This window comes from Rhinoderma darwinii, unplaced genomic scaffold, assembly GCF_050947455.1.
Source record: "Rhinoderma darwinii isolate aRhiDar2 unplaced genomic scaffold, aRhiDar2.hap1 Scaffold_869, whole genome shotgun sequence".
Taxonomy (NCBI): Eukaryota; Metazoa; Chordata; class Amphibia; order Anura; family Rhinodermatidae; genus Rhinoderma; species Rhinoderma darwinii.
In genome coordinates, this window is record NW_027464438.1 from 43231 (window position 1) to 69411 (window position 26181).

Genomic DNA, 26181 nt, shown 5'->3' on the forward strand with positions numbered 1-26181 from the left:
AAATGGAAAATAGGCATCCACCAACTTTACAGACAACTTCTCTTTGCTCCTACAACCTCCATCCTTGCACAGTTTGTTATTCTTCCAGGTAACATAGTAACAAATCCAAATTGCTGCTCTCTTTGTAGGCAAGCAAGGGTTTGTTGCAACTGCAATTCTTACTTCTTCTTGAAATGTAGGGACGACAGTACATTCCATCACATCCATCTAGTGTACACAGGTAGGTCCATTGTGGCGGGTAGGCGGCTGGCTGCTTTAATGGCTGTTTGCTGTTCCCCTACTCCACTCCACTCCACTATTTGACTGTGGTGCTGCATCAATCAGTGGCTGGCTCAGGTGCAGCTCTTTAACTTACCTAAAAGGGAGGGCGGAGAGAAGACAAGGAAGGTGAATGAGCTGTTCCAATGTGAAATGCCGGAAACACAGAAACACAGAAGACACACACACACACACACACACACACACACACACACACACACACACACACACACACACACAACAAGAGGTGGCAATGTATTAATTAATTGCATTTAATAAATGAGCTCATTATCACACATGACTGTACAAATGCATTGTCCAACAGGTGTTGAAATAATGGGATTAAAAGGGGAGATCCCATCAGAAAGACAAAAACAATAGCAAACACAAATAGCACTTTTGGAATCTGATTTTAGTCAACACATAAGGGAAGGGTGCACCGGTCCTGGAAATACTGCAATACCAGGTCAATGCGTGGAGTGGACAGAGCAAGCTCTATTTCCATCTCCCTGTTCGAAAAATCCATTTAATATATGGTCCCCAGATAGGGGACGTATCAGATATTAAACTGATAAGAACAGATACTACACTTGATCTTAGCCAAAAGGCCGAGAAGCGATAACCCGAATGGGCCGGCCGTTGACCGAGCCTGCCTAATACTGCTGTTCACCCCTTGCAGCGATTGATTCAGCCTACTCCTAGGCAATTCCATGGGGCCCTGCAGGCTCACACACATTTACAGCTACTAAGCGGGAGGGAGGTGAATAAAGGCCGGAGAGGAAGCCAGACAGGATTTGCTTCTTTTGCTTGCACCACAATGCAGTGCTGAAAGAGGAGGAGGAATCTACATAAAAACGCCTTCCTGGCAACGCCCAAATGCCCTCCTGCCATGCAGATAAACACTGGCAGCGGCAGCAAGTGCATGCCCACAGCCACCCCTTGTTCCTTCACACCTTGTATCAGCTTTAATCCAATCCAGTCCGGTGCTGCCTGCTGAGCAGCACTGACCAACACTGCCTGGGCCCAGGCTTTTATCTCTGAGGCAGGCCCCATTATGATGTCAGAAAGCTGGCTCTGGAATCCTGAGGGCTCCACTATGACACGTGCAAAGTTCCGTCTGAACTTTATATAAGACGGTGCGGCTCAGTCAGTCACTCAGTGTTGCCTGAGAGGGCAACACTGCAACAGCCGGCCGCCAGGCTGTCTTTTTTTTGCACAGCTACTTGCCTCCAGGAGGCCACAAGAGGGAGACAAGGGACTGCAAAATGGAAAATAGGCATCCACCAACTTTACAGACAACTTCTCTTTGCTCCTACAACCTCCATCCTTGCACAGTTTGTTATTCTTCCAGGTAACATAGTAACAAATCCAAATTGCTGCTCTCTTTGTAGGCAAGCAAGGGTTTGTTGCAACTGCAATTCTTACTTCTTCTTGAAATGTAGGGACGACAGTACATTCCATCACATCCATCTAGTGTACACAGGTAGGTCCATTGTGGCGGGTAGGCGGCTGGCTGCTTTAATGGCTGTTTGCTGTTCCCCTACTCCACTCCACTCCACTATTTGACTGTGGTGCTGCATCAATCAGTGGCTGGCTCAGGTGCAGCTCTTTAACTTACCTAAAAGGGAGGGCGGAGAGAAGACAAGGAAGGTGAATGAGCTGTTCCAATGTGAAATGCCGGAAACACAGAAACACAGAAGACACACACACACACACACACACACACACACACACACACACACACACACACACACACACACACACACACAACAAGAGGTGGCAATGTATTAATTAATTGCATTTAATAAATGAGCTCATTATCACACATGACTGTACAAATGCATTGTCCAACAGGTGTTGAAATAATGGGATTAAAAGGGGAGATCCCATCAGAAAGACAAAAACAATAGCAAACACAAATAGCACTTTTGGAATCTGATTTTAGTCAACACATAAGGGAAGGGTGCACCGGTCCTGGAAATACTGCAATACCAGGTCAATGCGTGGAGTGGACAGAGCAAGCTCTATTTCCATCTCCCTGTTCGAAAAATCCATTTAATATATGGTCCCCAGATAGGGGACGTATCAGATATTAAACTGATAAGAACAGATACTACACTTGATCTTAGCCAAAAGGCCGAGAAGCGATAACCCGAATGGGCCGGCCGTTGACCGAGCCTGCCTAATACTGCTGTTCACCCCTTGCAGCGATTGATTCAGCCTACTCCTAGGCAATTCCATGGGGCCCTGCAGGCTCACACACATTTACAGCTACTAAGCGGGAGGGAGGTGAATAAAGGCCGGAGAGGAAGCCAGACAGGATTTGCTTCTTTTGCTTGCACCACAATGCAGTGCTGAAAGAGGAGGAGGAATCTACATAAAAACGCCTTCCTGGCAACGCCCAAATGCCCTCCTGCCATGCAGATAAACACTGGCAGCGGCAGCAAGTGCATGCCCACAGCCACCCCTTGTTCCTTCACACCTTGTATCAGCTTTAATCCAATCCAGTCCGGTGCTGCCTGCTGAGCAGCACTGACCAACACTGCCTGGGCCCAGGCTTTTATCTCTGAGGCAGGCCCCATTATGATGTCAGAAAGCTGGCTCTGGAATCCTGAGGGCTCCACTATGACACGTGCAAAGTTCCGTCTGAACTTTATATAAGACGGTGCGGCTCAGTCAGTCACTCAGTGTTGCCTGAGAGGGCAACACTGCAACAGCCGGCCGCCAGGCTGTCTTTTTTTTGCACAGCTACTTGCCTCCAGGAGGCCACAAGAGGGAGACAAGGGACTGCAAAATGGAAAATAGGCATCCACCAACTTTACAGACAACTTCTCTTTGCTCCTACAACCTCCATCCTTGCACAGTTTGTTATTCTTCCAGGTAACATAGTAACAAATCCAAATTGCTGCTCTCTTTGTAGGCAAGCAAGGGTTTGTTGCAACTGCAATTCTTACTTCTTCTTGAAATGTAGGGACGACAGTACATTCCATCACATCCATCTAGTGTACACAGGTAGGTCCATTGTGGCGGGTAGGCGGCTGGCTGCTTTAATGGCTGTTTGCTGTTCCCCTACTCCACTCCACTCCACTATTTGACTGTGGTGCTGCATCAATCAGTGGCTGGCTCAGGTGCAGCTCTTTAACTTACCTAAAAGGGAGGGCGGAGAGAAGACAAGGAAGGTGAATGAGCTGTTCCAATGTGAAATGCCGGAAACACAGAAACACAGAAGACACACACACACACACACACACACACACACACACACACACACACCACACACACACACACACACACACACACACAACAAGAGGTGGCAATGTATTAATTAATTGCATTTAATAAATGAGCTCATTATCACACATGACTGTACAAATGCATTGTCCAACAGGTGTTGAAATAATGGGATTAAAAGGGGAGATCCCATCAGAAAGACAAAAACAATAGCAAACACAAATAGCACTTTTGGAATCTGATTTTAGTCAACACATAAGGGAAGGGTGCACCGGTCCTGGAAATACTGCAATACCAGGTCAATGCGTGGAGTGGACAGAGCAAGCTCTATTTCCATCTCCCTGTTCGAAAAATCCATTTAATATATGGTCCCCAGATAGGGGACGTATCAGATATTAAACTGATAAGAACAGATACTACACTTGATCTTAGCCAAAAGGCCGAGAAGCGATAACCCGAATGGGCCGGCCGTTGACCGAGCCTGCCTAATACTGCTGTTCACCCTTGCAGCGATTGATTCAGCCTACTCCTAGGCATTCCATGGGGCCCTGCAGGTCACACACATTTACAGCTACTAAGCGGGAGGGAGTGAATAAAGGCCGGAGAGGAAGCCAGACAGGATTTGCTTCTTTTGCTTGCACCACAATGCAGTGCTGAAAGAGGAGGAGGAATCTACATAAAAACGCCTTCCTGGCAACGCCCAAATGCCCTCCTGCCATGCAGATAAACACTGGCAGCGGCAGCAAGTGCATGCCCACAGCCACCCCTTGTTCCTTCACACCTTGTATCAGCTTTAATCCAATCCAGTCCGGTGCTGCCTGCTGAGCAGCACTGACCAACACTGCCTGGGCCCAGGCCTTTTATCTCTGAGGCAGGCCCCATTATGATGTCAGAAGCTGGCTCTGGAATCCTGAGGGCTCCACTATGACACGTGCAAAGTTCCGTCTGAACTTTATATAAGACGGTGCGGCTCAGTCAGTCACTCAGTGTTGCCTGAGAGGGCAACACTGCAACAGCCGGCCGCCAGGCTGTCTTTTTTTTGCACAGCTACTTGCCTCCAGGAGGCCACAAGAGGGAGACAAGGGACTGCAAAATGGAAAATAGGCATCCACCAACTTTACAGACAACTTCTCTTTGCTCCTACAACCTCCATCCTTGCACAGTTTGTTATTCTTCCAGGTAACATAGTAACAAATCCAAATTGCTGCTCTCTTTGTAGGCAAGCAAGGGTTTGTTGCAACTGCAATTCTTACTTCTTCTTGAAATGTAGGGACGACAGTACATTCCATCACATCCATCTAGTGTACACAGGTAGGTCCATTGTGGCGGGTAGGCGGCTGGCTGCTTTAATGGCTGTTTGCTGTTCCCCTACTCCACTCCACTCCACTATTTGACTGTGGTGCTGCATCAATCAGTGGCTGGCTCAGGTGCAGCTCTTTAACTTACCTAAAAGGGAGGGCGGAGAGAAGACAAGGAAGGTGAATGAGCTGTTCCAATGTGAAATGCCGGAAACACAGAAACACAGAAGACACACACACACACACACACACACACACACACACACACACACACACACACACACACACACACACAACAAGAGGTGGCAATGTATTAATTAATTGCATTTAATAAATGAGCTCATTATCACACATGACTGTACAAATGCATTGTCCAACAGGTGTTGAAATAATGGGATTAAAAGGGGAGATCCCATCAGAAAGACAAAAACAATAGCAAACACAAATAGCACTTTTGGAATCTGATTTTAGTCAACACATAAGGGAAGGGTGCACCGGTCCTGGAAATACTGCAATACCAGGTCAATGCGTGGAGTGGACAGAGCAAGCTCTATTTCCATCTCCCTGTTCGAAAAATCCATTTAATATATGGTCCCCAGATAGGGGACGTATCAGATATTAAACTGATAAGAACAGATACTACACTTGATCTTAGCCAAAAGGCCGAGAAGCGATAACCCGAATGGGCCGGCCGTTGACCGAGCCTGCCTAATACTGCTGTTCACCCCTTGCAGCGATTGATTCAGCCTACTCCTAGGCAATTCCATGGGGCCCTGCAGGCTCACACACATTTACAGCTACTAAGCGGGAGGGAGGTGAATAAAGGCCGGAGAGGAAGCCAGACAGGATTTGCTTCTTTTGCTTGCACCACAATGCAGTGCTGAAAGAGGAGGAGGAATCTACATAAAAACGCCTTCCTGGCAACGCCCAAATGCCCTCCTGCCATGCAGATAAACACTGGCAGCGGCAGCAAGTGCATGCCCACAGCCACCCCTTGTTCCTTCACACCTTGTATCAGCTTTAATCCAATCCAGTCCGGTGCTGCCTGCTGAGCAGCACTGACCAACACTGCCTGGGCCCAGGCTTTTATCTCTGAGGCAGGCCCCATTATGATGTCAGAAAGCTGGCTCTGGAATCCTGAGGGCTCCACTATGACACGTGCAAAGTTCCGTCTGAACTTTATATAAGACGGTGCGGCTCAGTCAGTCACTCAGTGTTGCCTGAGAGGGCAACACTGCAACAGCCGGCCGCCAGGCTGTCTTTTTTTTGCACAGCTACTTGCCTCCAGGAGGCCACAAGAGGGAGACAAGGGACTGCAAAATGGAAAATAGGCATCCACCAACTTTACAGACAACTTCTCTTTGCTCCTACAACCTCCATCCTTGCACAGTTTGTTATTCTTCCAGGTAACATAGTAACAAATCCAAATTGCTGCTCTCTTTGTAGGCAAGCAAGGGTTTGTTGCAACTGCAATTCTTACTTCTTCTTGAAATGTAGGGACGACAGTACATTCCATCACATCCATCTAGTGTACACAGGTAGGTCCATTGTGGCGGGTAGGCGGCTGGCTGCTTTAATGGCTGTTTGCTGTTCCCCTACTCCACTCCACTCCACTATTTGACTGTGGTGCTGCATCAATCAGTGGCTGGCTCAGGTGCAGCTCTTTAACTTACCTAAAAGGGAGGGCGGAGAGAAGACAAGGAAGGTGAATGAGCTGTTCCAATGTGAAATGCCGGAAACACAGAAACACAGAAGACACACACACACACACACACACACACACACACACACACACACACACACACACACACACACACACACACACACACAACAAGAGGTGGCAATGTATTAATTAATTGCATTTAATAAATGAGCTCATTATCACACATGACTGTACAAATGCATTGTCCAACAGGTGTTGAAATAATGGGATTAAAAGGGGAGATCCCATCAGAAAGACAAAAACAATAGCAAACACAAATAGCACTTTTGGAATCTGATTTTAGTCAACACATAAGGGAAGGGTGCACCGGTCCTGGAAATACTGCAATACCAGGTCAATGCGTGGAGTGGACAGAGCAAGCTCTATTTCCATCTCCCTGTTCGAAAAATCCATTTAATATATGGTCCCCAGATAGGGGACGTATCAGATATTAAACTGATAAGAACAGATACTACACTTGATCTTAGCCAAAAGGCCGAGAAGCGATAACCCGAATGGGCCGGCCGTTGACCGAGCCTGCCTAATACTGCTGTTCACCCCTTGCAGCGATTGATTCAGCCTACTCCTAGGCAATTCCATGGGGCCCTGCAGGCTCACACACATTTACAGCTACTAAGCGGGAGGGAGGTGAATAAAGGCCGGAGAGGAAGCCAGACAGGATTTGCTTCTTTTGCTTGCACCACAATGCAGTGCTGAAAGAGGAGGAGGAATCTACATAAAAACGCCTTCCTGGCAACGCCCAAATGCCCTCCTGCCATGCAGATAAACACTGGCAGCGGCAGCAAGTGCATGCCCACAGCCACCCCTTGTTCCTTCACACCTTGTATCAGCTTTAATCCAATCCAGTCCGGTGCTGCCTGCTGAGCAGCACTGACCAACACTGCCTGGGCCCAGGCTTTTATCTCTGAGGCAGGCCCCATTATGATGTCAGAAAGCTGGCTCTGGAATCCTGAGGGCTCCACTATGACACGTGCAAAGTTCCGTCTGAACTTTATATAAGACGGTGCGGCTCAGTCAGTCACTCAGTGTTGCCTGAGAGGGCAACACTGCAACAGCCGGCCGCCAGGCTGTCTTTTTTTTGCACAGCTACTTGCCTCCAGGAGGCCACAAGAGGGAGACAAGGGACTGCAAAATGGAAAATAGGCATCCACCAACTTTACAGACAACTTCTCTTTGCTCCTACAACCTCCATCCTTGCACAGTTTGTTATTCTTCCAGGTAACATAGTAACAAATCCAAATTGCTGCTCTCTTTGTAGGCAAGCAAGGGTTTGTTGCAACTGCAATTCTTACTTCTTCTTGAAATGTAGGGACGACAGTACATTCCATCACATCCATCTAGTGTACACAGGTAGGTCCATTGTGGCGGGTAGGCGGCTGGCTGCTTTAATGGCTGTTTGCTGTTCCCCTACTCCACTCCACTCCACTATTTGACTGTGGTGCTGCATCAATCAGTGGCTGGCTCAGGTGCAGCTCTTTAACTTACCTAAAAGGGAGGGCGGAGAGAAGACAAGGAAGGTGAATGAGCTGTTCCAATGTGAAATGCCGGAAACACAGAAACACAGAAGACACACACACACACACACACACACACACACACACACACACACACACACACACACACACACACACAACAAGAGGTGGCAATGTATTAATTAATTGCATTTAATAAATGAGCTCATTATCACACATGACTGTACAAATGCATTGTCCAACAGGTGTTGAAATAATGGGATTAAAAGGGGAGATCCCATCAGAAAGACAAAAACAATAGCAAACACAAATAGCACTTTTGGAATCTGATTTTAGTCAACACATAAGGGAAGGGTGCACCGGTCCTGGAAATACTGCAATACCAGGTCAATGCGTGGAGTGGACAGAGCAAGCTCTATTTCCATCTCCCTGTTCGAAAAATCCATTTAATATATGGTCCCCAGATAGGGGACGTATCAGATATTAAACTGATAAGAACAGATACTACACTTGATCTTAGCCAAAAGGCCGAGAAGCGATAACCCGAATGGGCCGGCCGTTGACCGAGCCTGCCTAATACTGCTGTTCACCCCTTGCAGCGATTGATTCAGCCTACTCCTAGGCAATTCCATGGGGCCCTGCAGGCTCACACACATTTACAGCTACTAAGCGGGAGGGAGGTGAATAAAGGCCGGAGAGGAAGCCAGACAGGATTTGCTTCTTTTGCTTGCACCACAATGCAGTGCTGAAAGAGGAGGAGGAATCTACATAAAAACGCCTTCCTGGCAACGCCCAAATGCCCTCCTGCCATGCAGATAAACACTGGCAGCGGCAGCAAGTGCATGCCCACAGCCACCCCTTGTTCCTTCACACCTTGTATCAGCTTTAATCCAATCCAGTCCGGTGCTGCCTGCTGAGCAGCACTGACCAACACTGCCTGGGCCCAGGCTTTTATCTCTGAGGCAGGCCCCATTATGATGTCAGAAAGCTGGCTCTGGAATCCTGAGGGCTCCACTATGACACGTGCAAAGTTCCGTCTGAACTTTATATAAGACGGTGCGGCTCAGTCAGTCACTCAGTGTTGCCTGAGAGGGCAACACTGCAACAGCCGGCCGCCAGGCTGTCTTTTTTTTGCACAGCTACTTGCCTCCAGGAGGCCACAAGAGGGAGACAAGGGACTGCAAAATGGAAAATAGGCATCCACCAACTTTACAGACAACTTCTCTTTGCTCCTACAACCTCCATCCTTGCACAGTTTGTTATTCTTCCAGGTAACATAGTAACAAATCCAAATTGCTGCTCTCTTTGTAGGCAAGCAAGGGTTTGTTGCAACTGCAATTCTTACTTCTTCTTGAAATGTAGGGACGACAGTACATTCCATCACATCCATCTAGTGTACACAGGTAGGTCCATTGTGGCGGGTAGGCGGCTGGCTGCTTTAATGGCTGTTTGCTGTTCCCCTACTCCACTCCACTCCACTATTTGACTGTGGTGCTGCATCAATCAGTGGCTGGCTCAGGTGCAGCTCTTTAACTTACCTAAAAGGGAGGGCGGAGAGAAGACAAGGAAGGTGAATGAGCTGTTCCAATGTGAAATGCCGGAAACACAGAAACACAGAAGACACACACACACACACACACACACACACACACACACACACACACACACACACACACACACACACACACAACAAGAGGTGGCAATGTATTAATTAATTGCATTTAATAAATGAGCTCATTATCACACATGACTGTACAAATGCATTGTCCAACAGGTGTTGAAATAATGGGATTAAAAGGGGAGATCCCATCAGAAAGACAAAAACAATAGCAAACACAAATAGCACTTTTGGAATCTGATTTTAGTCAACACATAAGGGAAGGGTGCACCGGTCCTGGAAATACTGCAATACCAGGTCAATGCGTGGAGTGGACAGAGCAAGCTCTATTTCCATCTCCCTGTTCGAAAAATCCATTTAATATATGGTCCCCAGATAGGGGACGTATCAGATATTAAACTGATAAGAACAGATACTACACTTGATCTTAGCCAAAAGGCCGAGAAGCGATAACCCGAATGGGCCGGCCGTTGACCGAGCCTGCCTAATACTGCTGTTCACCCCTTGCAGCGATTGATTCAGCCTACTCCTAGGCAATTCCATGGGGCCCTGCAGGCTCACACACATTTACAGCTACTAAGCGGGAGGGAGGTGAATAAAGGCCGGAGAGGAAGCCAGACAGGATTTGCTTCTTTTGCTTGCACCACAATGCAGTGCTGAAAGAGGAGGAGGAATCTACATAAAAACGCCTTCCTGGCAACGCCCAAATGCCCTCCTGCCATGCAGATAAACACTGGCAGCGGCAGCAAGTGCATGCCCACAGCCACCCCTTGTTCCTTCACACCTTGTATCAGCTTTAATCCAATCCAGTCCGGTGCTGCCTGCTGAGCAGCACTGACCAACACTGCCTGGGCCCAGGCTTTTATCTCTGAGGCAGGCCCCATTATGATGTCAGAAAGCTGGCTCTGGAATCCTGAGGGCTCCACTATGACACGTGCAAAGTTCCGTCTGAACTTTATATAAGACGGTGCGGCTCAGTCAGTCACTCAGTGTTGCCTGAGAGGGCAACACTGCAACAGCCGGCCGCCAGGCTGTCTTTTTTTTGCACAGCTACTTGCCTCCAGGAGGCCACAAGAGGGAGACAAGGGACTGCAAAATGGAAAATAGGCATCCACCAACTTTACAGACAACTTCTCTTTGCTCCTACAACCTCCATCCTTGCACAGTTTGTTATTCTTCCAGGTAACATAGTAACAAATCCAAATTGCTGCTCTCTTTGTAGGCAAGCAAGGGTTTGTTGCAACTGCAATTCTTACTTCTTCTTGAAATGTAGGGACGACAGTACATTCCATCACATCCATCTAGTGTACACAGGTAGGTCCATTGTGGCGGGTAGGCGGCTGGCTGCTTTAATGGCTGTTTGCTGTTCCCCTACTCCACTCCACTCCACTATTTGACTGTGGTGCTGCATCAATCAGTGGCTGGCTCAGGTGCAGCTCTTTAACTTACCTAAAAGGGAGGGCGGAGAGAAGACAAGGAAGGTGAATGAGCTGTTCCAATGTGAAATGCCGGAAACACAGAAACACAGAAGACACACACACACACACACACACACACACACACACACACACACACAACAAGAGGTGGCAATGTATTAATTAATTGCATTTAATAAATGAGCTCATTATCACACATGACTGTACAAATGCATTGTCCAACAGGTGTTGAAATAATGGGATTAAAAGGGGAGATCCCATCAGAAAGACAAAAACAATAGCAAACACAAATAGCACTTTTGGAATCTGATTTTAGTCAACACATAAGGGAAGGGTGCACCGGTCCTGGAAATACTGCAATACCAGGTCAATGCGTGGAGTGGACAGAGCAAGCTCTATTTCCATCTCCCTGTTCGAAAAATCCATTTAATATATGGTCCCCAGATAGGGGACGTATCAGATATTAAACTGATAAGAACAGATACTACACTTGATCTTAGCCAAAAGGCCGAGAAGCGATAACCCGAATGGGCCGGCCGTTGACCGAGCCTGCCTAATACTGCTGTTCACCCCTTGCAGCGATTGATTCAGCCTACTCCTAGGCAATTCCATGGGGCCCTGCAGGCTCACACACATTTACAGCTACTAAGCGGGAGGGAGGTGAATAAAGGCCGGAGAGGAAGCCAGACAGGATTTGCTTCTTTTGCTTGCACCACAATGCAGTGCTGAAAGAGGAGGAGGAATCTACATAAAAACGCCTTCCTGGCAACGCCCAAATGCCCTCCTGCCATGCAGATAAACACTGGCAGCGGCAGCAAGTGCATGCCCACAGCCACCCCTTGTTCCTTCACACCTTGTATCAGCTTTAATCCAATCCAGTCCGGTGCTGCCTGCTGAGCAGCACTGACCAACACTGCCTGGGCCCAGGCTTTTATCTCTGAGGCAGGCCCCATTATGATGTCAGAAAGCTGGCTCTGGAATCCTGAGGGCTCCACTATGACACGTGCAAAGTTCCGTCTGAACTTTATATAAGACGGTGCGGCTCAGTCAGTCACTCAGTGTTGCCTGAGAGGGCAACACTGCAACAGCCGGCCGCCAGGCTGTCTTTTTTTTGCACAGCTACTTGCCTCCAGGAGGCCACAAGAGGGAGACAAGGGACTGCAAAATGGAAAATAGGCATCCACCAACTTTACAGACAACTTCTCTTTGCTCCTACAACCTCCATCCTTGCACAGTTTGTTATTCTTCCAGGTAACATAGTAACAAATCCAAATTGCTGCTCTCTTTGTAGGCAAGCAAGGGTTTGTTGCAACTGCAATTCTTACTTCTTCTTGAAATGTAGGGACGACAGTACATTCCATCACATCCATCTAGTGTACACAGGTAGGTCCATTGTGGCGGGTAGGCGGCTGGCTGCTTTAATGGCTGTTTGCTGTTCCCCTACTCCACTCCACTCCACTATTTGACTGTGGTGCTGCATCAATCAGTGGCTGGCTCAGGTGCAGCTCTTTAACTTACCTAAAAGGGAGGGCGGAGAGAAGACAAGGAAGGTGAATGAGCTGTTCCAATGTGAAATGCCGGAAACACAGAAACACAGAAGACACACACACACACACACACACACACACACACACACACACACACACACACACACACACACACACACACAACAAGAGGTGGCAATGTATTAATTAATTGCATTTAATAAATGAGCTCATTATCACACATGACTGTACAAATGCATTGTCCAACAGGTGTTGAAATAATGGGATTAAAAGGGGAGATCCCATCAGAAAGACAAAAACAATAGCAAACACAAATAGCACTTTTGGAATCTGATTTTAGTCAACACATAAGGGAAGGGTGCACCGGTCCTGGAAATACTGCAATACCAGGTCAATGCGTGGAGTGGACAGAGCAAGCTCTATTTCCATCTCCCTGTTCGAAAAATCCATTTAATATATGGTCCCCAGATAGGGGACGTATCAGATATTAAACTGATAAGAACAGATACTACACTTGATCTTAGCCAAAAGGCCGAGAAGCGATAACCCGAATGGGCCGGCCGTTGACCGAGCCTGCCTAATACTGCTGTTCACCCCTTGCAGCGATTGATTCAGCCTACTCCTAGGCAATTCCATGGGGCCCTGCAGGCTCACACACATTTACAGCTACTAAGCGGGAGGGAGGTGAATAAAGGCCGGAGAGGAAGCCAGACAGGATTTGCTTCTTTTGCTTGCACCACAATGCAGTGCTGAAAGAGGAGGAGGAATCTACATAAAAACGCCTTCCTGGCAACGCCCAAATGCCCTCCTGCCATGCAGATAAACACTGGCAGCGGCAGCAAGTGCATGCCCACAGCCACCCCTTGTTCCTTCACACCTTGTATCAGCTTTAATCCAATCCAGTCCGGTGCTGCCTGCTGAGCAGCACTGACCAACACTGCCTGGGCCCAGGCTTTTATCTCTGAGGCAGGCCCCATTATGATGTCAGAAAGCTGGCTCTGGAATCCTGAGGGCTCCACTATGACACGTGCAAAGTTCCGTCTGAACTTTATATAAGACGGTGCGGCTCAGTCAGTCACTCAGTGTTGCCTGAGAGGGCAACACTGCAACAGCCGGCCGCCAGGCTGTCTTTTTTTTGCACAGCTACTTGCCTCCAGGAGGCCACAAGAGGGAGACAAGGGACTGCAAAATGGAAAATAGGCATCCACCAACTTTACAGACAACTTCTCTTTGCTCCTACAACCTCCATCCTTGCACAGTTTGTTATTCTTCCAGGTAACATAGTAACAAATCCAAATTGCTGCTCTCTTTGTAGGCAAGCAAGGGTTTGTTGCAACTGCAATTCTTACTTCTTCTTGAAATGTAGGGACGACAGTACATTCCATCACATCCATCTAGTGTACACAGGTAGGTCCATTGTGGCGGGTAGGCGGCTGGCTGCTTTAATGGCTGTTTGCTGTTCCCCTACTCCACTCCACTCCACTATTTGACTGTGGTGCTGCATCAATCAGTGGCTGGCTCAGGTGCAGCTCTTTAACTTACCTAAAAGGGAGGGCGGAGAGAAGACAAGGAAGGTGAATGAGCTGTTCCAATGTGAAATGCCGGAAACACAGAAACACAGAAGACACACACACACACACACACACACACACACACACACACACACACAACAAGAGGTGGCAATGTATTAATTAATTGCATTTAATAAATGAGCTCATTATCACACATGACTGTACAAATGCATTGTCCAACAGGTGTTGAAATAATGGGATTAAAAGGGGAGATCCCATCAGAAAGACAAAAACAATAGCAAACACAAATAGCACTTTTGGAATCTGATTTTAGTCAACACATAAGGGAAGGGTGCACCGGTCCTGGAAATACTGCAATACCAGGTCAATGCGTGGAGTGGACAGAGCAAGCTCTATTTCCATCTCCCTGTTCGAAAAATCCATTTAATATATGGTCCCCAGATAGGGGACGTATCAGATATTAAACTGATAAGAACAGATACTACACTTGATCTTAGCCAAAAGGCCGAGAAGCGATAACCCGAATGGGCCGGCCGTTGACCGAGCCTGCCTAATACTGCTGTTCACCCCTTGCAGCGATTGATTCAGCCTACTCCTAGGCAATTCCATGGGGCCCTGCAGGCTCACACACATTTACAGCTACTAAGCGGGAGGGAGGTGAATAAAGGCCGGAGAGGAAGCCAGACAGGATTTGCTTCTTTTGCTTGCACCACAATGCAGTGCTGAAAGAGGAGGAGGAATCTACATAAAAACGCCTTCCTGGCAACGCCCAAATGCCCTCCTGCCATGCAGATAAACACTGGCAGCGGCAGCAAGTGCATGCCCACAGCCACCCCTTGTTCCTTCACACCTTGTATCAGCTTTAATCCAATCCAGTCCGGTGCTGCCTGCTGAGCAGCACTGACCAACACTGCCTGGGCCCAGGCTTTTATCTCTGAGGCAGGCCCCATTATGATGTCAGAAAGCTGGCTCTGGAATCCTGAGGGCTCCACTATGACACGTGCAAAGTTCCGTCTGAACTTTATATAAGACGGTGCGGCTCAGTCAGTCACTCAGTGTTGCCTGAGAGGGCAACACTGCAACAGCCGGCCGCCAGGCTGTCTTTTTTTTGCACAGCTACTTGCCTCCAGGAGGCCACAAGAGGGAGACAAGGGACTGCAAAATGGAAAATAGGCATCCACCAACTTTACAGACAACTTCTCTTTGCTCCTACAACCTCCATCCTTGCACAGTTTGTTATTCTTCCAGGTAACATAGTAACAAATCCAAATTGCTGCTCTCTTTGTAGGCAAGCAAGGGTTTGTTGCAACTGCAATTCTTACTTCTTCTTGAAATGTAGGGACGACAGTACATTCCATCACATCCATCTAGTGTACACAGGTAGGTCCATTGTGGCGGGTAGGCGGCTGGCTGCTTTAATGGCTGTTTGCTGTTCCCCTACTCCACTCCACTCCACTATTTGACTGTGGTGCTGCATCAATCAGTGGCTGGCTCAGGTGCAGCTCTTTAACTTACCTAAAAGGGAGGGCGGAGAGAAGACAAGGAAGGTGAATGAGCTGTTCCAATGTGAAATGCCGGAAACACAGAAACACAGAAGACACACACACACACACACACACACACACACACACACACACACACACACACACACACACACACACACACAACAAGAGGTGGCAATGTATTAATTAATTGCATTTAATAAATGAGCTCATTATCACACATGACTGTACAAATGCATTGTCCAACAGGTGTTGAAATAATGGGATTAAAAGGGGAGATCCCATCAGAAAGACAAAAACAATAGCAAACACAAATAGCACTTTTGGAATCTGATTTTAGTCAACACATAAGGGAAGGGTGCACCGGTCCTGGAAATACTGCAATACCAGGTCAATGCGTGGAGTGGACAGAGCAAGCTCTATTTCCATCTCCCTGTTCGAAAAATCCATTTAATATATGGTCCCCAGATAGGGGACGTATCAGATATTAAACTGATAAGAACAGATACTACACTTGATCTTAGCCAAAAGGCCGAGAAGCGATAACCCGAATGGGCCGGCCGTTGACCGAGCCTGCCTAATACTGCTGTTCACCCCTTGCAGCGATTGATTCAGCCTACTCCTAGGCAATTCCATGGGGCCCTGCAGGCTCACACACATTTACAGCTACTAAGCGGGAGGGAGGTGAATAAAGGCCGGAGAGGAAGCCAGACAGGATTTGCTTCTTTTGCTTGCACCACAATGCAGTGCTGAAAGAGGAGGAGGAATCTACATAAAAACGCCTTCCTGGCAACGCCCAAATGCCCTCCTGCCATGCAGATAAACACTGGCAGCGGCAGCAAGTGCATGCCCACAGCCACCCCTTGTTCCTTCACACCTTGTATCAGCTTTAATCCAATCCAGTCCGGTGCTGCCTGCTGAGCAGCACTGACCAACACTGCCTGGGCCCAGGCTTTTATCTCTGAGGCAGGCCCCATTATGATGTCAGAAAGCTGGCTCTGGAATCCTGAGGGCTCCACTATGACACGTGCAAAGTTCCGTCTGAACTTTATATAAGACGGTGCGGCTCAGTCAGTCACTCAGTGTTGCCTGAGAGGGCAACACTGCAACAGCCGGCCGCCAGGCTGTCTTTTTTTTGCACAGCTACTTGCCTCCAGGAGGCCACAAGAGGGAGACAAGGGACTGCAAAATGGAAAATAGGCATCCACCAACTTTACAGACAACTTCTCTTTGCTCCTACAACCTCCATCCTTGCACAGTTTGTTATTCTTCCAGGTAACATAGTAACAAATCCAAATTGCTGCTCTCTTTGTAGGCAAGCAAGGGTTTGTTGCAACTGCAATTCTTACTTCTTCTTGAAATGTAGGGACGACAGTACATTCCATCACATCCATCTAGTGTACACAGGTAGGTCCATTGTGGCGGGTAGGCGGCTGGCTGCTTTAATGGCTGTTTGCTGTTCCCCTACTCCACTCCACTCCACTATTTGACTGTGGTGCTGCATCAATCAGTGGCTGGCTCAGGTGCAGCTCTTTAACTTACCTAAAAGGGAGGGCGGAGAGAAGACAAGGAAGGTGAATGAGCTGTTCCAATGTGAAATGCCGGAAACACAGAAACACAGAAGACACACACACACACACACACACACACACACACACACACACACACACACACACACACACACAACAACAAGAGGTGGCAATGTATTAATTAATTGCATTTAATAAATGAGCTCATTATCACACATGACTGTACAAATGCATTGTCCAACAGGTGTTGAAATAATGGGATTAAAAGGGGAGATCCCATCAGAAAGACAAAAACAATAGCAAACACAAATAGCACTTTTGGAATCTGATTTTAGTCAACACATAAGGGAAGGGTGCACCGGTCCTGGAAATACTGCAATACCAGGTCAATGCGTGGAGTGGACAGAGCAAGCTCTATTTCCATCTCCCTGTTCGAAAAATCCATTTAATATATGGTCCCCAGATAGGGGACGTATCAGATATTAAACTGATAAGAACAGATACTACACTTGATCTTAGCCAAAAGGCCGAGAAGCGATAACCCGAATGGGCCGGCCGTTGACCGAGCCTGCCTAATACTGCTGTTCACCCCTTGCAGCGATTGATTCAGCCTACTCCTAGGCAATTCCATGGGGCCCTGCAGGCTCACACACATTTACAGCTACTAAGCGGGAGGGAGGTGAATAAAGGCCGGAGAGGAAGCCAGACAGGATTTGCTTCTTTTGCTTGCACCACAATGCAGTGCTGAAAGAGGAGGAGGAATCTACATAAAAACGCCTTCCTGGCAACGCCCAAATGCCCTCCTGCCATGCAGATAAACACTGGCAGCGGCAGCAAGTGCATGCCCACAGCCACCCCTTGTTCCTTCACACCTTGTATCAGCTTTAATCCAATCCAGTCCGGTGCTGCCTGCTGAGCAGCACTGACCAACACTGCCTGGGCCCAGGCTTTTATCTCTGAGGCAGGCCCCATTATGATGTCAGAAAGCTGGCTCTGGAATCCTGAGGGCTCCACTATGACACGTGCAAAGTTCCGTCTGAACTTTATATAAGACGGTGCGGCTCAGTCAGTCACTCAGTGTTGCCTGAGAGGGCAACACTGCAACAGCCGGCCGCCAGGCTGTCTTTTTTTTGCACAGCTACTTGCCTCCAGGAGGCCACAAGAGGGAGACAAGGGACTGCAAAATGGAAAATAGGCATCCACCAACTTTACAGACAACTTCTCTTTGCTCCTACAACCTCCATCCTTGCACAGTTTGTTATTCTTCCAGGTAACATAGTAACAAATCCAAATTGCTGCTCTCTTTGTAGGCAAGCAAGGGTTTGTTGCAACTGCAATTCTTACTTCTTCTTGAAATGTAGGGACGACAGTACATTCCATCACATCCATCTAGTGTACACAGGTAGGTCCATTGTGGCGGGTAGGCGGCTGGCTGCTTTAATGGCTGTTTGCTGTTCCCCTACTCCACTCCACTCCACTATTTGACTGTGGTGCTGCATCAATCAGTGGCTGGCTCAGGTGCAGCTCTTTAACTTACCTAAAAGGGAGGGCGGAGAGAAGACAAGGAAGGTGAATGAGCTGTTCCAATGTGAAATGCCGGAAACACAGAAACACAGAAGACACACACACACACACACACACACACACACACACACACACACACACACACACACACACACACACACACAAGAGGTGGCAATGTATTAATTAATTGCATTTAATAAATGAGCTCATTATCACACATGACTGTACAAATGCATTGTCCAACAGGTGTTGAAATAATGGGATTAAAAGGGGAGATCCCATCAGAAAGACAAAAACAATAGCAAACACAAATAGCACTTTTGGAATCTGATTTTAGTCAACACATAAGGGAAGGGTGCACCGGTCCTGGAAATACTGCAATACCAGGTCAATGCGTGGAGTGGACAGAGCAAGCTCTATTTCCATCTCCCTGTTCGAAAAATCCATTTAATATATGGTCCCCAGATAGGGGACGTATCAGATATTAAACTGATAAGAACAGATACTACACTTGATCTTAGCCAAAAGGCCGAGAAGCGATAACCCGAATGGGCCGGCCGTTGACCGAGCCTGCCTAATACTGCTGTTCACCCCTTGCAGCGATTGATTCAGCCTACTCCTAGGCAATTCCATGGGGCCCTGCAGGCTCACACACATTTACAGCTACTAAGCGGGAGGGAGGTGAATAAAGGCCGGAGAGGAAGCCAGACAGGATTTGCTTCTTTTGCTTGCACCACAATGCAGTGCTGAAAGAGGAGGAGGAATCTACATAAAAACGCCTTCCTGGCAACGCCCAAATGCCCTCCTGCCATGCAGATAAACACTGGCAGCGGCAGCAAGTGCATGCCCACAGCCACCCCTTGTTCCTTCACACCTTGTATCAGCTTTAATCCAATCCAGTCCGGTGCTGCCTGCTGAGCAGCACTGACCAACACTGCCTGGGCCCAGGCTTTTATCTCTGAGGCAGGCCCCATTATGATGTCAGAAAGCTGGCTCTGGAATCCTGAGGGCTCCACTATGACACGTGCAAAGTTCCGTCTGAACTTTATATAAGACGGTGCGGCTCAGTCAGTCACTCAGTGTTGCCTGAGAGGGCAACACTGCAACAGCCGGCCGCCAGGCTGTCTTTTTTTTGCACAGCTACTTGCCTCCAGGAGGCCACAAGAGGGAGACAAGGGACTGCAAAATGGAAAATAGGCATCCACCAACTTTACAGACAACTTCTCTTTGCTCCTACAACCTCCATCCTTGCACAGTTTGTTATTCTTCCAGGTAACATAGTAACAAATCCAAATTGCTGCTCTCTTTGTAGGCAAGCAAGGGTTTGTTGCAACTGCAATTCTTACTTCTTCTTGAAATGTAGGGACGACAGTACATTCCATCACATCCATCTAGTGTACACAGGTAGGTCCATTGTGGCGGGTAGGCGGCTGGCTGCTTTAATGGCTGTTTGCTGTTCCCCTACTCCACTCCACTCCACTATTTGACTGTGGTGCTGCATCAATCAGTGGCTGGCTCAGGTGCAGCTCTTTAACTTACCTAAAAGGGAGGGCGGAGAGAAGACAAGGAAGGTGAATGAGCTGTTCCAATGTGAAATGCCGGAAACACAGAAACACAGAAGACACACACACACACACACACACACACACACACACACACACACACACACACACACACACACACAACAAGAGGTGGCAATGTATTAATTAATTGCATTTAATAAATGAGCTCATTATCACACATGACTGTACAAATGCATTGTCCAACAGGTGTTGAAATAATGGGATTAAAAGGGGAGATCCCATCAGAAAGACAAAAACAATAGCAAACACAAATAGCACTTTTGGAATCTGATTTTAGTCAACACATAAGGGAAGGGTGCACCGGTCCTGGAAATACTGCAATACCAGGTCAATGCGTGGAGTGGACAGAGCAAGCTCTATTTCCATCTCCCTGTTCGAAAAATCCATTTAATATATGGTCCCCAGATAGGGGACGTATCAGATATTAAACTGATAAGAACAGATACTACACTTGATCTTAGCCAAAAGGCCGAGAAGCGATAACCCGAATGGGCCGGCCGTTGACCGAGCCTGCCTAATACTGCTGTTCACCCCTTGCAGCGATTGATTCAGCCTACTCCTAGGCAATTCCATGGGGCCCTGCAGGCTCACACACATTTACAGCTACTAAGCGGGAGGGAGGTGAATAAAGGCCGGAGAGGAAGCCAGACAGGATTTGCTTCTTTTGCTTGCACCACAATGCAGTGCTGAAAGAGGAGGAGGAATCTACATAAAAACGCCTTCCTGGCAACGCCCAAATGCCCTCCTGCCATGCAGATAAACACTGGCAGCGGCAGCAAGTGCATGCCCACAGCCACCCCTTGTTCCTTCACACCTTGTATCAGCTTTAATCCAATCCAGTCCGGTGCTGCCTGCTGAGCAGCACTGACCAACACTGCCTGGGCCCAGGCTTTTATCTCTGAGGCAGGCCCCATTATGATGTCAGAAAGCTGGCTCTGGAATCCTGAGGGCTCCACTATGACACGTGCAAAGTTCCGTCTGAACTTTATATAAGACGGTGCGGCTCAGTCAGTCACTCAGTGTTGCCTGAGAGGGCAACACTGCAACAGCCGGCCGCCAGGCTGTCTTTTTTTTGCACAGCTACTTGCCTCCAGGAGGCCACAAGAGGGAGACAAGGGACTGCAAAATGGAAAATAGGCATCCACCAACTTTACAGACAACTTCTCTTTGCTCCTACAACCTCCATCCTTGCACAGTTTGTTATTCTTCCAGGTAACATAGTAACAAATCCAAATTGCTGCTCTCTTTGTAGGCAAGCAAGGGTTTGTTGCAACTGCAATTCTTACTTCTTCTTGAAATGTAGGGACGACAGTACATTCCATCACATCCATCTAGTGTACACAGGTAGGTCCATTGTGGCGGGTAGGCGGCTGGCTGCTTTAATGGCTGTTTGCTGTTCCCCTACTCCACTCCACTCCACTATTTGACTGTGGTGCTGCATCAATCAGTGGCTGGCTCAGGTGCAGCTCTTTAACTTACCTAAAAGGGAGGGCGGAGAGAAGACAAGGAAGGTGAATGAGCTGTTCCAATGTGAAATGCCGGAAACACAGAAACACAGAAGACACACACACACACACACACACACACACACACACACACACACACACACACACACACACACACACACACAACAAGAGGTGGCAATGTATTAATTAATTGCATTTAATAAATGAGCTCATTATCACACATGACTGTACAAATGCATTGTCCAACAGGTGTTGAAATAATGGGATTAAAAGGGGAGATCCCATCAGAAAGACAAAAACAATAGCAAACACAAATAGCACTTTTGGAATCTGATTTTAGTCAACACATAAGGGAAGGGTGCACCGGTCCTGGAAATACTGCAATACCAGGTCAATGCGTGGAGTGGACAGAGCAAGCTCTATTTCCATCTCCCTGTTCGAAAAATCCATTTAATATATGGTCCCCAGATAGGGGACGTATCAGATATTAAACTGATAAGAACAGATACTACACTTGATCTTAGCCAAAAGGCCGAGAAGCGATAACCCGAATGGGCCGGCCGTTGACCGAGCCTGCCTAATACTGCTGTTCACCCCTTGCAGCGATTGATTCAGCCTACTCCTAGGCAATTCCATGGGGCCCTGCAGGCTCACACACATTTACAGCTACTAAGCGGGAGGGAGGTGAATAAAGGCCGGAGAGGAAGCCAGACAGGATTTGCTTCTTTTGCTTGCACCACAATGCAGTGCTGAAAGAGGAGGAGGAATCTACATAAAAACGCCTTCCTGGCAACGCCCAAATGCCCTCCTGCCATGCAGATAAACACTGGCAGCGGCAGCAAGTGCATGCCCACAGCCACCCCTTGTTCCTTCACACCTTGTATCAGCTTTAATCCAATCCAGTCCGGTGCTGCCTGCTGAGCAGCACTGACCAACACTGCCTGGGCCCAGGCTTTTATCTCTGAGGCAGGCCCCATTATGATGTCAGAAAGCTGGCTCTGGAATCCTGAGGGCTCCACTATGACACGTGCAAAGTTCCGTCTGAACTTTATATAAGACGGTGCGGCTCAGTCAGTCACTCAGTGTTGCCTGAGAGGGCAACACTGCAACAGCCGGCCGCCAGGCTGTCTTTTTTTTGCACAGCTACTTGCCTCCAGGAGGCCACAAGAGGGAGACAAGGGACTGCAAAATGGAAAATAGGCATCCACCAACTTTACAGACAACTTCTCTTTGCTCCTACAACCTCCATCCTTGCACAGTTTGTTATTCTTCCAGGTAACATAGTAACAAATCCAAATTGCTGCTCTCTTTGTAGGCAAGCAAGGGTTTGTTGCAACTGCAATTCTTACTTCTTCTTGAAATGTAGGGACGACAGTACATTCCATCACATCCATCTAGTGTACACAGGTAGGTCCATTGTGGCGGGTAGGCGGCTGGCTGCTTTAATGGCTGTTTGCTGTTCCCCTACTCCACTCCACTCCACTATTTGACTGTGGTGCTGCATCAATCAGTGGCTGGCTCAGGTGCAGCTCTTTAACTTACCTAAAAGGGAGGGCGGAGAGAAGACAAGGAAGGTGAATGAGCTGTTCCAATGTGAAATGCCGGAAACACAGAAACACAGAAGACACACACACACACACACACACACACACACACACACACACACACACACACACACACACACACACACACAAGAGGTGGCAATGTATTAATTAATTGCATTTAATAAATGAGCTCATTATCACACATGACTGTACAAATGCATTGTCCAACAGGTGTTGAAATAATGGGATTAAAAGGGGAGATCCCATCAGAAAGACAAAAACAATAGCAAACACAAATAGCACTTTTGGAATCTGATTTTAGTCAACACATAAGGGAAGGGTGCACCGGTCCTGGAAATACTGCAATACCAGGTCAATGCGTGGAGTGGACAGAGCAAGCTCTATTTCCATCTCCCTGTTCGAAAAATCCATTTAATATATGGTCCCCAGATAGGGGACGTATCAGATATTAAACTGATAAGAACAGATACTACACTTGATCTTAGCCAAAAGGCCGAGAAGCGATAACCCGAATGGGCCGGCCGTTGACCGAGCCTGCCTAATACTGCTGTTCACCCCTTGCAGCGATTGATTCAGCCTACTCCTAGGCAATTCCATGGGGCCCTGCAGGCTCACACACATTTACAGCTACTAAGCGGGAGGGAGGTGAATAAAGGCCGGAGAGGAAGCCAGACAGGATTTGCTTCTTTTGCTTGCACCACAATGCAGTGCTGAAAGAGGAGGAGGAATCTACATAAAAACGCCTTCCTGGCAACGCCCAAATGCCCTCCTGCCATGCAGATAAACACTGGCAGCGGCAGCAAGTGCATGCCCACAGCCACCCCTTGTTCCTTCACACCTTGTATCAGCTTTAATCCAATCCAGTCCGGTGCTGCCTGCTGAGCAGCACTGACCAACACTGCCTGGGCCCAGGCTTTTATCTCTGAGGCAGGCCCCATTATGATGTCAGAAAGCTGGCTCTGGAATCCTGAGGGCTCCACTATGACACGTGCAAAGTTCCGTCTGAACTTTATATAAGACGGTGCGGCTCAGTCAGTCACTCAGTGTTGCCTGAGAGGGCAACACTGCAACAGCCGGCCGCCAGGCTGTCTTTTTTTTGCACAGCTACTTGCCTCCAGGAGGCCACAAGAGGGAGACAAGGGACTGCAAAATGGAAAATAGGCATCCACCAACTTTACAGACAACTTCTCTTTGCTCCTACAACCTCCATCCTTGCACAGTTTGTTATTCTTCCAGGTAACATAGTAACAAATCCAAATTGCTGCTCTCTTTGTAGGCAAGCAAGGGTTTGTTGCAACTGCAATTCTTACTTCTTCTTGAAATGTAGGGACGACAGTACATTCCATCACATCCATCTAGTGTACACAGGTAGGTCCATTGTGGCGGGTAGGCGGCTGGCTGCTTTAATGGCTGTTTGCTGTTCCCCTACTCCACTCCACTCCACTATTTGACTGTGGTGCTGCATCAATCAGTGGCTGGCTCAGGTGCAGCTCTTTAACTTACCTAAAAGGGAGGGCGGAGAGAAGACAAGGAAGGTGAATGAGCTGTTCCAATGTGAAATGCCGGAAACACAGAAACACAGAAGACACACACACACACACACACACACACACACACACACACACACACACACACACACACACACACAACAAGAGGTGGCAATGTATTAATTAATTGCATTTAATAAATGAGCTCATTATCACACATGACTGTACAAATGCATTGTCCAACAGGTGTTGAAATAATGGGATTAAAAGGGGAGATCCCATCAGAAAGACAAAAACAATAGCAAACACAAATAGCACTTTTGGAATCTGATTTTAGTCAACACATAAGGGAAGGGTGCACCGGTCCTGGAAATACTGCAATACCAGGTCAATGCGTGGAGTGGACAGAGCAAGCTCTATTTCCATCTCCCTGTTCGAAAAATCCATTTAATATATGGTCCCCAGATAGGGGACGTATCAGATATTAAACTGATAAGAACAGATACTACACTTGATCTTAGCCAAAAGGCCGAGAAGCGATAACCCGAATGGGCCGGCCGTTGACCGAGCCTGCCTAATACTGCTGTTCACCCCTTGCAGCGATTGATTCAGCCTACTCCTAGGCAATTCCATGGGGCCCTGCAGGCTCACACACATTTACAGCTACTAAGCGGGAGGGAGGTGAATAAAGGCCGGAGAGGAAGCCAGACAGGATTTGCTTCTTTTGCTTGCACCACAATGCAGTGCTGAAAGAGGAGGAGGAATCTACATAAAAACGCCTTCCTGGCAACGCCCAAATGCCCTCCTGCCATGCAGATAAACACTGGCAGCGGCAGCAAGTGCATGCCCACAGCCACCCCTTGTTCCTTCACACCTTGTATCAGCTTTAATCCAATCCAGTCCGGTGCTGCCTGCTGAGCAGCACTGACCAACACTGCCTGGGCCCAGGCTTTTATCTCTGAGGCAGGCCCCATTATGATGTCAGAAAGCTGGCTCTGGAATCCTGAGGGCTCCACTATGACACGTGCAAAGTTCCGTCTGAACTTTATATAAGACGGTGCGGCTCAGTCAGTCACTCAGTGTTGCCTGAGAGGGCAACACTGCAACAGCCGGCCGCCAGGCTGTCTTTTTTTTGCACAGCTACTTGCCTCCAGGAGGCCACAAGAGGGAGACAAGGGACTGCAAAATGGAAAATAGGCATCCACCAACTTTACAGACAACTTCTCTTTGCTCCTACAACCTCCATCCTTGCACAGTTTGTTATTCTTCCAGGTAACATAGTAACAAATCCAAATTGCTGCTCTCTTTGTAGGCAAGCAAGGGTTTGTTGCAACTGCAATTCTTACTTCTTCTTGAAATGTAGGGACGACAGTACATTCCATCACATCCATCTAGTGTACACAGGTAGGTCCATTGTGGCGGGTAGGCGGCTGGCTGCTTTAATGGCTGTTT

General features: G+C 47.9%; 17 non-coding genes across 17 annotated transcripts; all 17 read right to left on the reverse strand.

The window, feature by feature from the left end:
• Window positions 1-687: 687 nt before the first annotated feature.
• On the reverse strand, window positions 688-878 carry LOC142731729 (U2 spliceosomal RNA). Its single transcript, XR_012879136.1, has one exon. It is a non-coding gene; the product is annotated as a U2 spliceosomal RNA (small nuclear RNA).
• Window positions 879-2216: 1338 nt separating this feature from the next.
• Window positions 2217-2407, reverse strand: LOC142731730 (U2 spliceosomal RNA). The gene has a single exon (XR_012879137.1). It is a non-coding gene; the product is annotated as a U2 spliceosomal RNA (small nuclear RNA).
• A 1343-nt stretch (window positions 2408-3750) lies between these two features.
• LOC142731731 (U2 spliceosomal RNA) lies at window positions 3751-3941 on the reverse strand. Its single transcript, XR_012879138.1, has one exon. It is a non-coding gene; the product is annotated as a U2 spliceosomal RNA (small nuclear RNA).
• Window positions 3942-5271: 1330 nt separating this feature from the next.
• Window positions 5272-5462, reverse strand: LOC142731733 (U2 spliceosomal RNA). The gene has a single exon (XR_012879139.1). It is a non-coding gene; the product is annotated as a U2 spliceosomal RNA (small nuclear RNA).
• Window positions 5463-6806: 1344 nt separating this feature from the next.
• On the reverse strand, window positions 6807-6997 carry LOC142731734 (U2 spliceosomal RNA). The gene has a single exon (XR_012879140.1). It is a non-coding gene; the product is annotated as a U2 spliceosomal RNA (small nuclear RNA).
• A 1334-nt stretch (window positions 6998-8331) lies between these two features.
• LOC142731735 (U2 spliceosomal RNA) lies at window positions 8332-8522 on the reverse strand. The gene has a single exon (XR_012879141.1). It is a non-coding gene; the product is annotated as a U2 spliceosomal RNA (small nuclear RNA).
• A 1338-nt stretch (window positions 8523-9860) lies between these two features.
• Window positions 9861-10051, reverse strand: LOC142731736 (U2 spliceosomal RNA). The gene has a single exon (XR_012879142.1). It is a non-coding gene; the product is annotated as a U2 spliceosomal RNA (small nuclear RNA).
• Window positions 10052-11365: 1314 nt separating this feature from the next.
• On the reverse strand, window positions 11366-11556 carry LOC142731737 (U2 spliceosomal RNA). The gene has a single exon (XR_012879143.1). It is a non-coding gene; the product is annotated as a U2 spliceosomal RNA (small nuclear RNA).
• Window positions 11557-12894: 1338 nt separating this feature from the next.
• LOC142731739 (U2 spliceosomal RNA) lies at window positions 12895-13085 on the reverse strand. Its single transcript, XR_012879145.1, has one exon. It is a non-coding gene; the product is annotated as a U2 spliceosomal RNA (small nuclear RNA).
• Window positions 13086-14399: 1314 nt separating this feature from the next.
• Window positions 14400-14590, reverse strand: LOC142731740 (U2 spliceosomal RNA). Its single transcript, XR_012879146.1, has one exon. It is a non-coding gene; the product is annotated as a U2 spliceosomal RNA (small nuclear RNA).
• Window positions 14591-15928: 1338 nt separating this feature from the next.
• On the reverse strand, window positions 15929-16119 carry LOC142731741 (U2 spliceosomal RNA). The gene has a single exon (XR_012879147.1). It is a non-coding gene; the product is annotated as a U2 spliceosomal RNA (small nuclear RNA).
• Window positions 16120-17452: 1333 nt separating this feature from the next.
• On the reverse strand, window positions 17453-17643 carry LOC142731742 (U2 spliceosomal RNA). The gene has a single exon (XR_012879148.1). It is a non-coding gene; the product is annotated as a U2 spliceosomal RNA (small nuclear RNA).
• A 1335-nt stretch (window positions 17644-18978) lies between these two features.
• Window positions 18979-19169, reverse strand: LOC142731744 (U2 spliceosomal RNA). Its single transcript, XR_012879149.1, has one exon. It is a non-coding gene; the product is annotated as a U2 spliceosomal RNA (small nuclear RNA).
• A 1332-nt stretch (window positions 19170-20501) lies between these two features.
• LOC142731745 (U2 spliceosomal RNA) lies at window positions 20502-20692 on the reverse strand. Its single transcript, XR_012879150.1, has one exon. It is a non-coding gene; the product is annotated as a U2 spliceosomal RNA (small nuclear RNA).
• A 1338-nt stretch (window positions 20693-22030) lies between these two features.
• On the reverse strand, window positions 22031-22221 carry LOC142731746 (U2 spliceosomal RNA). Its single transcript, XR_012879151.1, has one exon. It is a non-coding gene; the product is annotated as a U2 spliceosomal RNA (small nuclear RNA).
• A 1335-nt stretch (window positions 22222-23556) lies between these two features.
• LOC142731747 (U2 spliceosomal RNA) lies at window positions 23557-23747 on the reverse strand. The gene has a single exon (XR_012879152.1). It is a non-coding gene; the product is annotated as a U2 spliceosomal RNA (small nuclear RNA).
• A 1332-nt stretch (window positions 23748-25079) lies between these two features.
• LOC142731748 (U2 spliceosomal RNA) lies at window positions 25080-25270 on the reverse strand. Its single transcript, XR_012879153.1, has one exon. It is a non-coding gene; the product is annotated as a U2 spliceosomal RNA (small nuclear RNA).
• Between the last annotated feature and the right edge of the window lie 911 nt (window positions 25271-26181).